We start from the raw sequence: 13620 nt of genomic DNA, 5'->3' as shown, positions 1-13620 counted from the left end.
TGACAGAAAACTTGTTACTTTTAACAGAAAAATTGTAATCATTGACAAAAATTGTTACTTCTATAAGGAATTTGGTATCATTGACGGAGAACTTAGTGCTATTAAAATAAATTGTTACTGTTAAGAAAAACCTTTTTCTTCTAAGAGATATATGACAGTGTTAGGTAAAAGTGTGTTAGTATTAAGGAAAAAAGTTTTTACTACGATGAGACAATTTGTTAGTGTTAAGCAAAACGTGCTACTTCTGACAGAAAAGTTGTTATCACAATAAAAAAAATTGTTACTTCTATGAAAAATTTCCTATCTTTGTTGGAAAACATTCTACTTCTAACAGAAGACTTGTTATTAGTGACGAAAAATTGTCACTTTTAAGAGAAATTTGTTATCTTTGATGGAAAAGTTGGTGCTATTAGAAAAATTTGTTACTGTTAAGAAAAAACTTATTATTTATAAGTGAAATTTGAGTGTGTTAAGTAAATGTTTGTAGTATTAAGGGAAAATGCTGTTACTTCCATGAAAAAATTTGTTACTGTTTAGGAAAACTTGCTACTTCTGACAAAAAAGTTGTTATCGCAAATGAAAAAAAAAATTACGTCTAAGAAAAATTTGTTATCTTTGCTGGAAAACCTTTTACTTCCAACTGAAAACTTGTTATCAGTGACGAAAAAATGTTACTTTTAAGGAAAATTCGTTATCTTCGTCAGATAAGTTGGTGCTATTAGAAAAACTTGTTACTGCTAAGGAAAAAAAACCTGTTACTTCTAAGAGAGAAATTTTATAGTGTTAACTAACAATGTTTTAGTATTAAGGAAAAGTTGTTACTTCGATGGCAAAATTTTTAAGTGTTAAGGAAAACTTTCTAGCTCTGACAGAAAAGTTGTTATCATAAACATAAAATTGTTACTTCTAGGAGAAATTTGATAGTGTTAGGTAAATGTTTGTTAGTATTATGGAAAAGTTGTTATTTCGATGAGAAACTTTGTTAGTTTTAAGGAAAACTTGCTACTTCTGACAGGAAACTGGTTATCATAAACAAAAATTTTTATTTCTAAGAAAGTGTGTGTGGGTGTTTGTATGTTTCAAATGTTAGAAGATGCTTACACTGACGATGCTTGGTGTCGTAGGGGTATCAGGACGTGATTATTGCTTATTGTCAAAAAACATTAAACCCAAGAATGCTTGGTGCTCCAGGAAAAAAAACATATTCCCTAAAGTTCTTACAAAGCAACAAAAGAGCAGTCTTAGTTTAGTTTAGTTTTGATGAGTAAGCCCAGAAAGGCAAAGTATTCCAGGAAAAATCATAAGGTAATTATCTAGATGATAGAGTCAACCCTAGGACTCTGGACCAAGTCATAGAAATCAAGACCATACCATCGAAATTGGGATCAAAGTGTAGAAATCATGGTCAATTTCCATGCAATCATTAGCAAAAAAATGAAACCCTATCAATTTCATAAAAAGACAGAGTAAACTATAGAAATCACGGGTAGCCCTAGAAATGACCACCGTAGAAATAAAGGGCAAAGTGTAGAAGTTGCGGTCAACCTGTAAAAAAAATTAGCAAGACAAGGAAAGCCCGAGAAGCGTTTTAAGTACTCTGTGGGCGTTAATTGTATTGGAGTAACATGTTCTAGCAATGAAATATTGAGCCCTCGCAGTTCAAGTGAAAAAAACAAGAAAAAAAAACAAAGGATTGTTTAATGGAATTCTTTAGCTTATTTTCGGAACGAAAAAGGTTGAAAATGTCCTAGGGAGTAAGGGTTGGTGTCACGTGGAGGGCTGGTGCCAGTGTGAAAACAGTGTAGCAGCGCCATTTCGTTCGGGGCTATAAGTATGCTTTTTAACAGTTTGGGTATCTACTCTTCTCGCAAGATGATCCTCCTAGCTCTCCCATTAGGTTTAATTGCTTAAGGTGTGCATCGCCGTTAATACGCAGCACTCGTGTGTGTGCCATGCTGGGGGGGGGATTCCACTACGGGGTCCTTTAAGTCTAGCTTGTGAGATACAATGGCGTTATTCATATTAGACCTGGTCATAGAAATCCTAAGGATCTTCCAGAAAAATAATGCTAGGAATCATGCCAATATAGAAGATATAATAGAACGTGTGGAATCCAGGGTGGTCTGCCAGGGGTGGGAATATTGCAAGGGCGGGAATCTTGTCAGGGCCGGAATCTTGCCATGGTGGGAATCTTGCCAGGACGGGGAATCTTACCAGGCCGGGAATCTTGCCAGGGCGCGAATCTTGTCAGGGGTGGTAGTCTTGCTAGCTGAGCGCTTGAAACAGGAATGATGTGACGTTAGAGGGTTGTCATAGAAACTCAATGATAATTTCACTATTATTACTACTTTAAACTATCTCGAGCAAGACCATTTTTAAATCTCCTTTGTCGCCTAGCCTAAGTCGAGATTCCGTTCTCGGAATGAGCACAAACAGACCAAACTCCCCCGCAGCGCGCGGGATGGCCGGGTTCCGTCTCCGTGATGAGTAGCTACAGACCAAACTCCCCCACAGCGCGCGGAATGGGTGGGATGAAGATTTTCCCACATTGCGCTTTTTTATATTTTTGCTGAAAAATGCCCCCTGGGGTTGAGTCAGGGCTGAGACAAAGCGGTCGGGGGGACTGGACACATCCTCGGAGATGGCCAGCCACCGGGCCGGCACCCTAGTGGACGGAGGTGGGATAACAATAAATATGCACTTGAAAATCAGTGCTTTGCGCAACGAAAGAAAAATTATAAATAAAAGGGCAGTGTTGAGCTGGAGACGGAAAAGACGGCCCTCCTTCCCCCCCGCACAGACGGCCCCCTCTCCGGAGTCCTCTTCTCTTATCTTTCCTTAAAGTACGCATGTTATTGTTTATATTTTATCCCGTTTTAAGCGATTTCATGGTTTGTTTGTCTCATTTGCATTGTCCTGTCTCAAAAACATTGTATGTCATTAAAGTCTCTCAGAAATACCTCAATAGTGCCTAAAACAATTACCTCTGATAATACCCTCGCTCTCTTTTAAAATTGCCTGCTAGAAGCCCCCCCATCTTTCTTTAGTTAATGCATGTTATTGTTTATTTATTTTATCCCATTTTAAGACTTTTTATGTTTTGATTTTACGTTTGCATTGTCCTGTCTAAAACACGCTATATTTCGTTAAGGGCTTTTAATGTGTGTTAAATTTACCTCTGATAATACCCCTCCTCTAAAATTGCCTGCTAGGAGCCACCCATCTTTCTTTAATTAATGCATGTTATTGTTTATATATTTTAACTCTTTTTTTTTCGAAGTCGTGGGCATATTTACATGGAATTCCCCATGATTTATGGTGACAATCCTCGATTGAATGACCTTCTTGTTTAAAATACTCTTTCCAATCTCTATAATATAAATTTCGGTGCCCTAATAGTGAAATGCGTTAAAAATGTAAGTAAGTTTGTTTATTAATAAAATTTGTATATATACAAAACATTTTGACATTTAGATTTCTTCTTCTACGTATAGGTTATCATAGGCAGCGCAATCGCGCTGCCTAAGTAAAGAACGATGTTGGCACAATTTATTTTTTTCTCCATACAAGGGCACTTCGTATCGAAGGAATTGTTGTAGAAACTTGGAAAAGGGCTCATTCGATTGGAAATTGGAACGGCTGGTGCCCGTTTAAATAGTCGAAAGTGATTTGAGGGCAACTAACACCCCTTCCACGCACACCATCTCCCCAAACACATCCAATCAAAATTTTGAGATAGCCATTTTGTTCAGCATAGTTGATTTCCAGATGTAAATTATGTTTTTGAGGAGGACACTCCCCCAAAACCCTCACTGCAAGGGGTTTAAGTTATGCCCTGGGGGCATACAAGAACGATGTTGGCACAATGTATTATTTATTATTTTCCTTTAGACCAGGGCAGTTTTTATCGAAGAAGTTGTCATAGAAACTTTAAAAAGGGGTCATTCAATTGGAAATTGGAGTGGCATGTGCCCTTTTTAATAGTCGAAACTGATTGGAAGGCAACTAACACCCCTTCCACGCCCACCATTTCCCTAAACACATCGAATCAAAATTTTGAGATAGCCATTTTGTTCAGCGTAGTTGATTTCCAGATAGAATCAATGTTTCTGCGTAGGAAACTCCCCCACAGCCCTCAGGGCAAGTTTGCAAGTTATGCCCTGGGGGTGTATAAGGTTTTTATAGAAAGCATTGTAGTAGAAACTTCAAAAAATGCCCATTCGATTGGAAATTCAAAGGACTATTGCCCTTTTTAATAGTCGAAAGTGATTAGAAGGCAACTAACCCCCCTCTCACGCCCACCTTTTCCCCAAGCACATCCAATCAAAATTTTAAGGTAGCCATTTGGTTCAATGTAGTTGAAAGTTCTGGAATTTAGGTCTTTGAGGATGACAACCCCCCAAAGCCCTCAGGGCAAGGATTGTAAAATATGCCCTGAGGGCATATAAGGTTTTTATAGAACGCGTTGTCTTAGAAACTTCAAAAAGGGATCATTCGATTGGAAATTGAAATGGCTAGTGCTGTTTTTAATAGTCGAAAGTGATTGGAAGGCAACTAACACCGTTCCACACTCATCATTTCCCCGAAACACATCCAATCAAAATTTTGAGACAGTCATTTTGTTCCACGCAGTTTAAAGTTCAGGAAATTATACCTTTGAGCAGGACACTTCCCCCACACTTCAGGACAAGGGTTATAAGTTATGCCCTGGGGGCATATAAGTTTTTATTGAAATCTTTGTCTTGAAAAAACTTGAAAAAGGTCTCAGTCGATTGGAAATTTAAAGGGCTAGTGCCCGTTTAAATAGTCGAAAGTGATTTGAGGGCAACTAACCCCCCTCTCACGCCCAACTTTTCCCCAAACATATCCAATCAAAATTTTTAGATAGTCATTTTGTTTAGCGTAGTTGATTTCCAGATAGAAATTATGTTTTCGAGGAGGATACTCCCCTACAGTCCTCAGAGCAAGGGTTGTAAGTTATACCCTAGGGGCATATAAGGTTTTTATTGAAAGTGTTGTCGTATAAACTTCAAAAAGGCTCATTCGATTGGAAATTCAAAGTGCTAGTGCCCTTTTTAATAGCTGAAAGTGATTGAAGGGCAACTAACCCCCCTATCATGCCCACCTTTTCCCCAAACACATCCAATAAATATTTTAAGATAACTATTTTGTTCAACGTAGTTGAAAATTCTGGAAATTAGGTCTTTGAAGATGACAACCCCCCACAGCCCTCACGGCAAGGGTTGTAAGTTATGCATGGGGGCGTATAAGATTTTTGTAGAACGCGTTGTAGCAGAAACTTCAAAAAGGAATCATTCGATTGGAAATTGAAATGGCTAGCGCCCTTTTTCATAGTCGAAACTGATTGGTAGGCAACTAACACCCCTTTCGCGCCCACCATTTCCCCAAACACATCCAATCAAAATTTTGAGATAGCCATTTTGTTTCACGCAGTTTAAAGTTTAGGACATTATACCTTTGAGCAGGACACTCCCCCCACAGTCTTCTGGGCAAGGGTTATAAGTTATTCCCTGGGGGCATATAAGTTTTTATTGAAATCTTTGTCGCAAAAACTTGAAAAAAGGCTCATTCGATTGGAAATTAAAAGGGTTAGTGCCCTTTTTAATAGCCAAAGTCATTTGAGGAAAACTAACTCCCCTCTCATGCCCACCTTTTCCCCAAACACATCCAATCAAAATTTTTAGATAGCCATTTTGTTCAGCGTAGTTGATTTCCAGATAGAAATTATGTTTTTGAGGACGACACTCCCAAAAGCCCTCAGGGCAAGGGTTGTAAGTTATGGGGGCATATAAGGTTTTTTACAGAAAGTGTTGTCGTAGAAACTTCAACTAAGGCTCATTCGATTGGAAAATCAAAGAGCTAGTGGCCTTTTTAATAGTCCAAAGTGATTGGAGGGCAACTAACCCCCCTCTCACGCCCACCTTTTCCCCAAACACATCCAATCAAAATTTTTAGATAGCCACTTTGTTCAACGTAGTTGAAAGTTTTGGAAATTAGGTCTTTAAGGATGAGACTCCCCCCCCCACATCCCTCAATGCAAGGGATATAAGTTATGCCCTGGGGGCATGTGAGGTTTTTATAGAAAGTGATGTTGTAAAAACTTCAAAAAGGGCTCATTCAATTGGGTGATTTCAATGCTCAACTGGTAGCTAAGATGTTTCCGACCTGTATTACCTCTATTTAATATTTTCTTTAGAATTCCTAATATTTTCCTTTTTATCTTACCTGTTACATTTGCCAATAAGTCTTTAAGTGAAATCAAAATCATCATGTCCTGCCATCTTGCCATCGAAAACACCTTCGAAATATTTTCAGCACCAAAACATATAAAAGATATATATGTTACGTCATTTCATCATACAATACAAATAACCTTGGCAGTGGCCTTTGAGCTGATAATTATGTATCCCCCTAAAAATAATTGTAAACCAACTTATTCCAGGTCTTGGGAAGTAGAAACTTCTGTAAGTTTGACTAGTAAATAAAAACCCTTATCTCTTGGCTTCAGTACTCTTTTGATCACAATAAATTATTATCAGAAAAGAATTTGTGTCACACCCTTTGGTTGTGGGCGTAATATTATTCTACAGATGGAATTCAATAACTGAGAAATCTATTTGCCCAAGGACGCCGGCAGAAAATTTTCAAGGGGGGGGGGCAAATTCCAAAATATCGGTGGTCTTTGGATGACAGGGGATATATTTCAGGAAATGTTTTTCGTAAAAATTTGTTTTTTTTAAATACTTCTAGGAAAAAACTCTCAAATAAAAAGAGCAACTAAATTGCATGCAAAATGAAAAAATACATTAAATTTCAAACGACAAGGATTCCTGGCAAAGGGATGAATTGATTTCATCAAGAGTATATTTCATTATTATGCATTCAATCTTAAAAGAAAATCAAACTCAAAACCAAAATTACAGAAAGATTTATTGCTTTCGTAGATTATAAAAGATGTAGATCTGTCTTTATGCAATTTCCTACGTCTTAGAATAGTTTACAGAAGGAGTAGAGATACTCAAAAATCATCCTGCCTGCATAGATACCACGTTTTGATTTTTTAACGGCTATGTACAATGTACCTCTTTCATAACAGGACAATTCTTCCTCTCTCGAACTTAAAGCCCTTATATATTCAGACATTAAAAAAATAGAATAGCGAAAGAATAACTAAATTTAAGGTTAGTATCCAGCTGTCAAATTAACCCTCTTTCTTTTCAGTGTCCTATTCAACTAAATAAAATGAACAGGTTAAAGAAAATTCGTCACAATAGAATTTTATTAAATAGTTTATAATAAAAAAAACTGGAAGTAAAAAGTGACTTGGACCTGTATTAACCAAAACGAAAAATTGAATTCGCATGACAATTGCTACACCGGCAGTATTGGCTTTTTATGCTGCTTCTAAATATATAAAATTCTTTCAGTTTATTGTTACCGATCCGAAACCAAAATCTGAGAAAATTTGCCTGATTTATGAATAAAGGTGAAACGCCCCCAAAAAAGCAAGCGATCTTTTTGAAATTCTCTTCATTAGATACATCACATCAGCGAACCCTACCATAGAGGTTTCAAGCTCCAGTTTTCAAAATGTGTAATTTCGCATTTTTTTTTTCAGAAGAAATATCGTCAATGTATGTTTATTTGTTTTGCTTCCCAAAAGTATTGTATTCATAAATCTTTACAGTTTCATGAAATATAATTAAACGAATAAAAAGGTTTTTCAACTAAAGTAAGGTACTTTAAAGTACTTTGTAGAAATAGAAAAAGAAAATAGCACCATTTAAAATTGCTGAAAACTAAGTTCCTAGCAGTATTTGCTATCCCAAAGAAATTTCCTGATGGCGCTGATGATGACCCGTCTTGCATTTTCCGACTCTGTTCTGGTATTTATGGGAATGTAACATTAGCTGAATAGAGAAACAATTTAATTAATTCCTACTCCCCCTTACCTCTTTCAACGATTACCTGAAACCACATGAAGAGGAAGCAGTTTGTCCATTAGAATGTACTTTTTCAGGAATCTACCCTACCCCCACCTAAACAATGACTCACCCCCCTTTATTATTGCTGATACGCAATTACAGATCACCAAACGTAGCCTATTTTCATTACAAAAAAAGCAAAACAACTTGGTTGAATCCAGTACTACCACCGTGTGGCATTACTTCTTTTGCAACCTAGAAGCCTAAAATATAGCTATTGATACTTCTAAATCAATTAGCTTCTGAGAATTTTAAATTGATTGTGCAAATTCGTCGTCTTCGGTGTAAAGTCATAGTTTGGTACCCTAAAATAGCAAGAAAAACAAGACTTTCCCCTGGCCCAATCTGTATGGTCACTTAGAAAAGAGCGTTAAATTTACTTTTGAATGCGCTTCCTCCCAATTATCCTGGACCTTCGGTTTAATAGAATCACCCCTGTGAAAAACAAAACAAATGAACATGCATTGACGATATTCCTTCTGAAAAAAATGTGAAATTCCACATTTTGGAAATTGGAGCTCGAAACCTCTATGGTAGGGTTCTCTGATATGATGTATCTAATAAAGGGATTTTCAGTATGATCGCTTGCTTTTTTGGGGGTGTTTCCCCTTTTTTCAAAAATCAGGCGAATTTTCTCAGATTTTTGGTTTCAGGTGGGTAACAGTAAACTGAAAGAATTTTGTATATTTGGAGTCAGCACAAAAAGTCCATAGGCTACTGCAGGTGTAGCAATTGTCATGAGAATTTAATTTTTGTTTTGGTTAATAATGGTCCAAGTCACTTTTTACTCCCAGTTTTTTTTTTAATCACAAACTATTTGATAAGATTAAATTATGACGATTTTTTTTTTAGCCTGTTATTTTTACTCAGTTGAATAGGACACTAAAAAGAAAGAGGGTTAATTTGACAGCTGGATACTAGTTTTAAATTTCGATATTCTTTCGCTATTCTATTTTTTGAATGTCTGAATATATAAGGGGTTTAAGTTCGAGGGAGGAACAATTGTCCTGTTATGAAAGAGGTACATTTTACATATCCGTTATAAAATCAAAACGTAGTATCTATGCAGGCGGGATGATTTTTTAGTATTTCTACTCCTTCTGTAGAGTATTCTAAGACGTAGAAAATTGAATAAAGACAGGTCTTCATCTGTTATAATCTACGGAAGCAATAAATTTTTCTGTACGTTTGGTTTTGAGTTAGATTTTCTTTAAGATTGAATGCATAATAATTAAATATACTCTTGATGAAATCAATTCATCCCTTTGCCAGGAATCCTTGTCGTTTAAAATTTATGTATTTTTTCATTTTGCATGCAATTTAGTTGCTCTTTTTATTTGAGAGTTTTTTCCTAGACGTATTTAAAAAAAACTTATTTTTACGAAAAATATTTCCTGAAATATATTCCCTGTCATCCAAACACCACTGATATTTTCGAATTTGCCCCCCCTTCCTGGAAAATTTTCTGCCGGCGTCCTTGGGCAAATAGCTTTCTCAGTTATTGAATTCCATCTGTAGAATAATATTACGCCCACAACCAAAGGCTGTGACACAAATTCTTTTCTGATAATAATTTATTGTGATCAAAAGAGTGCTGAAGCCAAGAGATAAGAATTTTCATTTACTAGTCAAACTTACAGAAGTGTCTACTTCCCAAGACTTGGAATAAGTTGGTTTACAATTATTTTTAGGGGGGTACATAATTATCAGCTCAAAGGCCACTGCCAAGGTTATTTGTATTTTATGATGAAATGACGTAACATACATATCTTTTGTGTGATTTGGTGTTGAAAATATTTGGAAGGTGTTTTTGATGGCAAGATGGCATGACATGATGATTTTGATTTCACTTAAAGACTTATCGGCTTATTGTTTGACTTATGCAAAATATCCATTGTCCACAGCTATATTTTATTAGAAAAGGCAGATGTGCTTGGTCTTGTTTACCCTACCAGCTTGGAATTATTGAAGATCGTTTGCCATATCAAGGTTTCTTAGAGTTCTCCAGGGATTATGCTGCTGAAACAACAGGCACACCTGAAATCATAAAACAAAGTTGTAAGTACTCTAGTTTTCAAAATATATTATCTGCAACATCTCGGGGATGACTTGTCGAATTGAGTTTAAATTTAATATAGTCTTAGGTAATTTTTGGATAATACCTGCCGTATCTCGGAAACGTTTTAGGTGATCAAGCAGACTCCTATAGGGAGTGTTGAGAGGGCAAAGTCACCCTCTAACTAGGACATCGGAGAAGGGGTCAGAGGGAAGGGGCTAAAAAATAACATCTCTAATCACAAAAAACCGGTTGAACATCATAAGCGTGATTGATATCTATTTACGGCAAAGTTGTAATCTAGATCAAAAGACATTGTATGTGCCCAGGCTATCAAAATGGTGTGTCAGCTTAATGTTTGTGGCGTATAGTCATGGAAAGATACTGTAAGCAACTATGAGTATTGGTTGTGAAAACTCACTAAAAAATGGTAAAGGTTCGCGGAAACTGTTTAAAAATCTCCGTACGGACACAATTTTGAACCAAAGGAATTTACATTTTGTAGGCTGATCAAGAAATTTGAAGATAAAACGGGTTAACAAAAGCCATTAAAAGCCCAAGCTATGGTTCAGTGTGCTATTTGGAGTGGGGGTTTCTCGATCCTTTTTTCTGAAAATGACCAAGGAGGGGCTATCTTAGTGAACGGAGTCTGTTATCCTGCAATACTTGCTAATTTCGTTTTGCCCCGGTTGGATCAAATGAATTTTTGGTTCCAACAAGACGGTGAAACTTGCCTTACTTCAGGAGACGCAATCGCTCTGCTGCATGAGAAGTTCCCAAACAGACTAACGTCGTTACGAGGGGACCAAACCTATCCCCTTCAATCTTGTGACCTGACACCTTGTGACTTTTTCCTATGGATATTCATTAAGTCACGAGTTTACAAAAACCATCCTCTTAATCTATTAGAACTCAAACAAAAATTTCAACGGATTCTTAACGAAGTTGATGGGGAAATCTGTGAGCAACTGATGGTTAATTTCATGAATAGAACGAGTGCTTGTAGGGCTAGCATGGGAATGGGGGATCATACGCCTGAAATGCCTTTCACGTATGCCCTCAACATCTCCTGAATAGAATGGTATGCTCCTTCTTTCAAAAAACAAATTTAATTTCTACTAGATTCAAAACCGGCGTTGTTTTCGAGACGCCATTTATGTTATACAATAACTGTATATAAAAATTTGATATTTATCATTAGTGCTAAAATTTTAAAAACACCTTAACAGTATTGAACTTTCTATTGCTATATTAAAAATTTATCAAATTTCATTAAGTGTGCCTGTTATTAGTAGTACATTGGACTACAGGTTAACAGTAGTTATCTTTAGTTATATGTTATTAATCTCCATATCTTTATAATATCTTCTACCATGATAATCTCTAAAGGTCAGATATTACCAATGAAAAAAGGAAAGCTTCCAAAAATGCTATCTGTAAATTTCTAAATTTTTCGGTCATTTTCTTGCTAAGCCCTGTTAAATCAAAGGAAAGAGATATATCGCTTGAATAAACAAAGGATTCACCTTCCTATTCCAACGATCTACAATTTCCTGGAAAAGAGAAAGCAGGCTTTGTTCTAATTATTGTGTACCAAGTCAAGGATAAAAGTTAATGAAAGTACAAAGAACATTTCCAACTGAAGTGTACCATCTAGACAACTAGCCAAAGTATGCCTTTGAAGCTATATCCAAATATTTCCAATCTTCCAGCGATTGAACAGCGTCTTATTAACTGTAGCAAATCACATTGCAGCCAAAGGTATAGTTTGAGTCAGGGGTAGCGAAGTTAATCCTCCAGCTAGATTCTTTGTGGGAATCTAACGGTACGGGGGATCAATCAGAGCCGGGTCTTCAGTTGTTTAATATGGGAAGCCAGATAGTCTAATTGCAGCATTTTAAAACAGTCAAAAAGTCTTCCTTGAAGAGTGAAAAATGTCACAGAGAATTTGGATAATTGTAGTTATTCAACAGCATGGGTGCCCATAAGCTGAATTCCAGGGGTGGGGGCAAACCTCATCTAATTCGCACTTTTAATGCTATATAATAGAAATCTCAGAACAAAAATATAAAAATAAGGCAGCATCATAGTAGAGTAGTACCTTATACTTCTAGCCGATTATGTTCCTTCCTGTGTTATTTGGGGAGATTACGTTCCATGGCACCTTTCCAGAGCATATATCTATGGTCAAGGTTGTATAAGAGAATTAGACTGGATAGTGTTGATTTCAACTATACAAAAACCTACCAGACAGGTTTGTGAGCCAATCAGACGGGTTTCAGGGCCAACCAGATAGGTTTCTGGGCCAACAAGACAGGTTTCTGGGCTAATATGTATATGGGAATACAGTGGGTACACCACAAACGGCAACCTAAATGGAATTTGAGGCTCGATAAAGTGAAATTATGTCGCTATTCTTTTTTTTCTAAACCAGTATTACCTATAACTTAATATATTCAAATATTTTTTGATAACTCTTTTAGTGATTAGCTTTGAATAAAAGGAATTCAAAAAATTTGCCTAGAAAATAGACTGTCGTGTTGTAGCATTTCACAGTTTGAATAACTTGTTCAAGGAGTAAAATAGATTATTTGTTCTGGATATTCAAATATGGAAAATTTTAAGAGAGTACATGTGAGAATATATATATTTTTTTTATGTTATATTAATTTGCATATAAAATAGACTGTCGTGTTGTAGCATTTCACAGTTTGAATAACTTTTTCAAAGAGTAAAATAGATCATCTGCTCTGAATACTCAAATATGGAGAATTTCAAGAGAGTACATTTGAATATATTTTTTTTAATGTTATATTAAATGAATCCATTTTGCGTCGCATCAAGTTTTCACTGGCCTATATTGAACTAATGTGTAAACATGCTATTATTAGATAGTGGAAAAACACCCTTTTCAGGTATAAGGATGTAAAGCGATTTGATTATTTTATGGTGAATCTGCCTGCCCTGTTTGAATATTTACTAAAATTTGAAAAAAAACAGGGACTTTTTAATTAGAATAGGAAGCTTTTTTTGAAAGTGCTAACACCTTTAGCGTAAAGAGCATGGCATTGAGGAGGGGGCGAACCTTCATATCCGGAATAAATAAAAAAAGAATCCATTTTGCGTTGCATCAAGTTTTCACTGGCATCTATTGAACTAATGTGTAAACATGCTCTTATCAGATAGTGGAAAACACCCTTTTCAGGTATGAGGATGTAAAGCGATTTGATTATTTTATGGTGAACCTGCCTGCCCTGTTTGAATATTTACTAAAATTAAAAAAAAAGGGACTTTTTAATTAGAATAGGAAGCTTTTTTTGAAAGTGCTAACAGCTTTAGCGTAAAGAGCATGGTATTGAGGAGGGGGCAACCCTTCAAATCCGGAATAAATCTGCCGAAACTAATATGTAAATTCTGTATTAATTTTTCATGCACGATGAGCCAAAATCGAAGTGAACCTGCCTGTCTTTTTTGAATATTTACTAAAATTGAAACATATGGACTGTTTAATTAGCATAGGAAGCTTTTTAAATATTTCTAAAGCGCTAAGACATAGAA

Source organism: Artemia sp. Qi Xiang Cuo, chromosome 19 (genome assembly GCF_049724085.1).
Source record: "Artemia sp. Qi Xiang Cuo chromosome 19, ASM4972408v1, whole genome shotgun sequence".
In the NCBI taxonomy this organism is placed as follows: Eukaryota; Metazoa; Arthropoda; class Branchiopoda; order Anostraca; family Artemiidae; genus Artemia; species Artemia sp. Qi Xiang Cuo.
The sequence above is the reverse complement of the archived record's forward strand: the minus strand, read 5'-3'. Positions refer to the sequence as shown.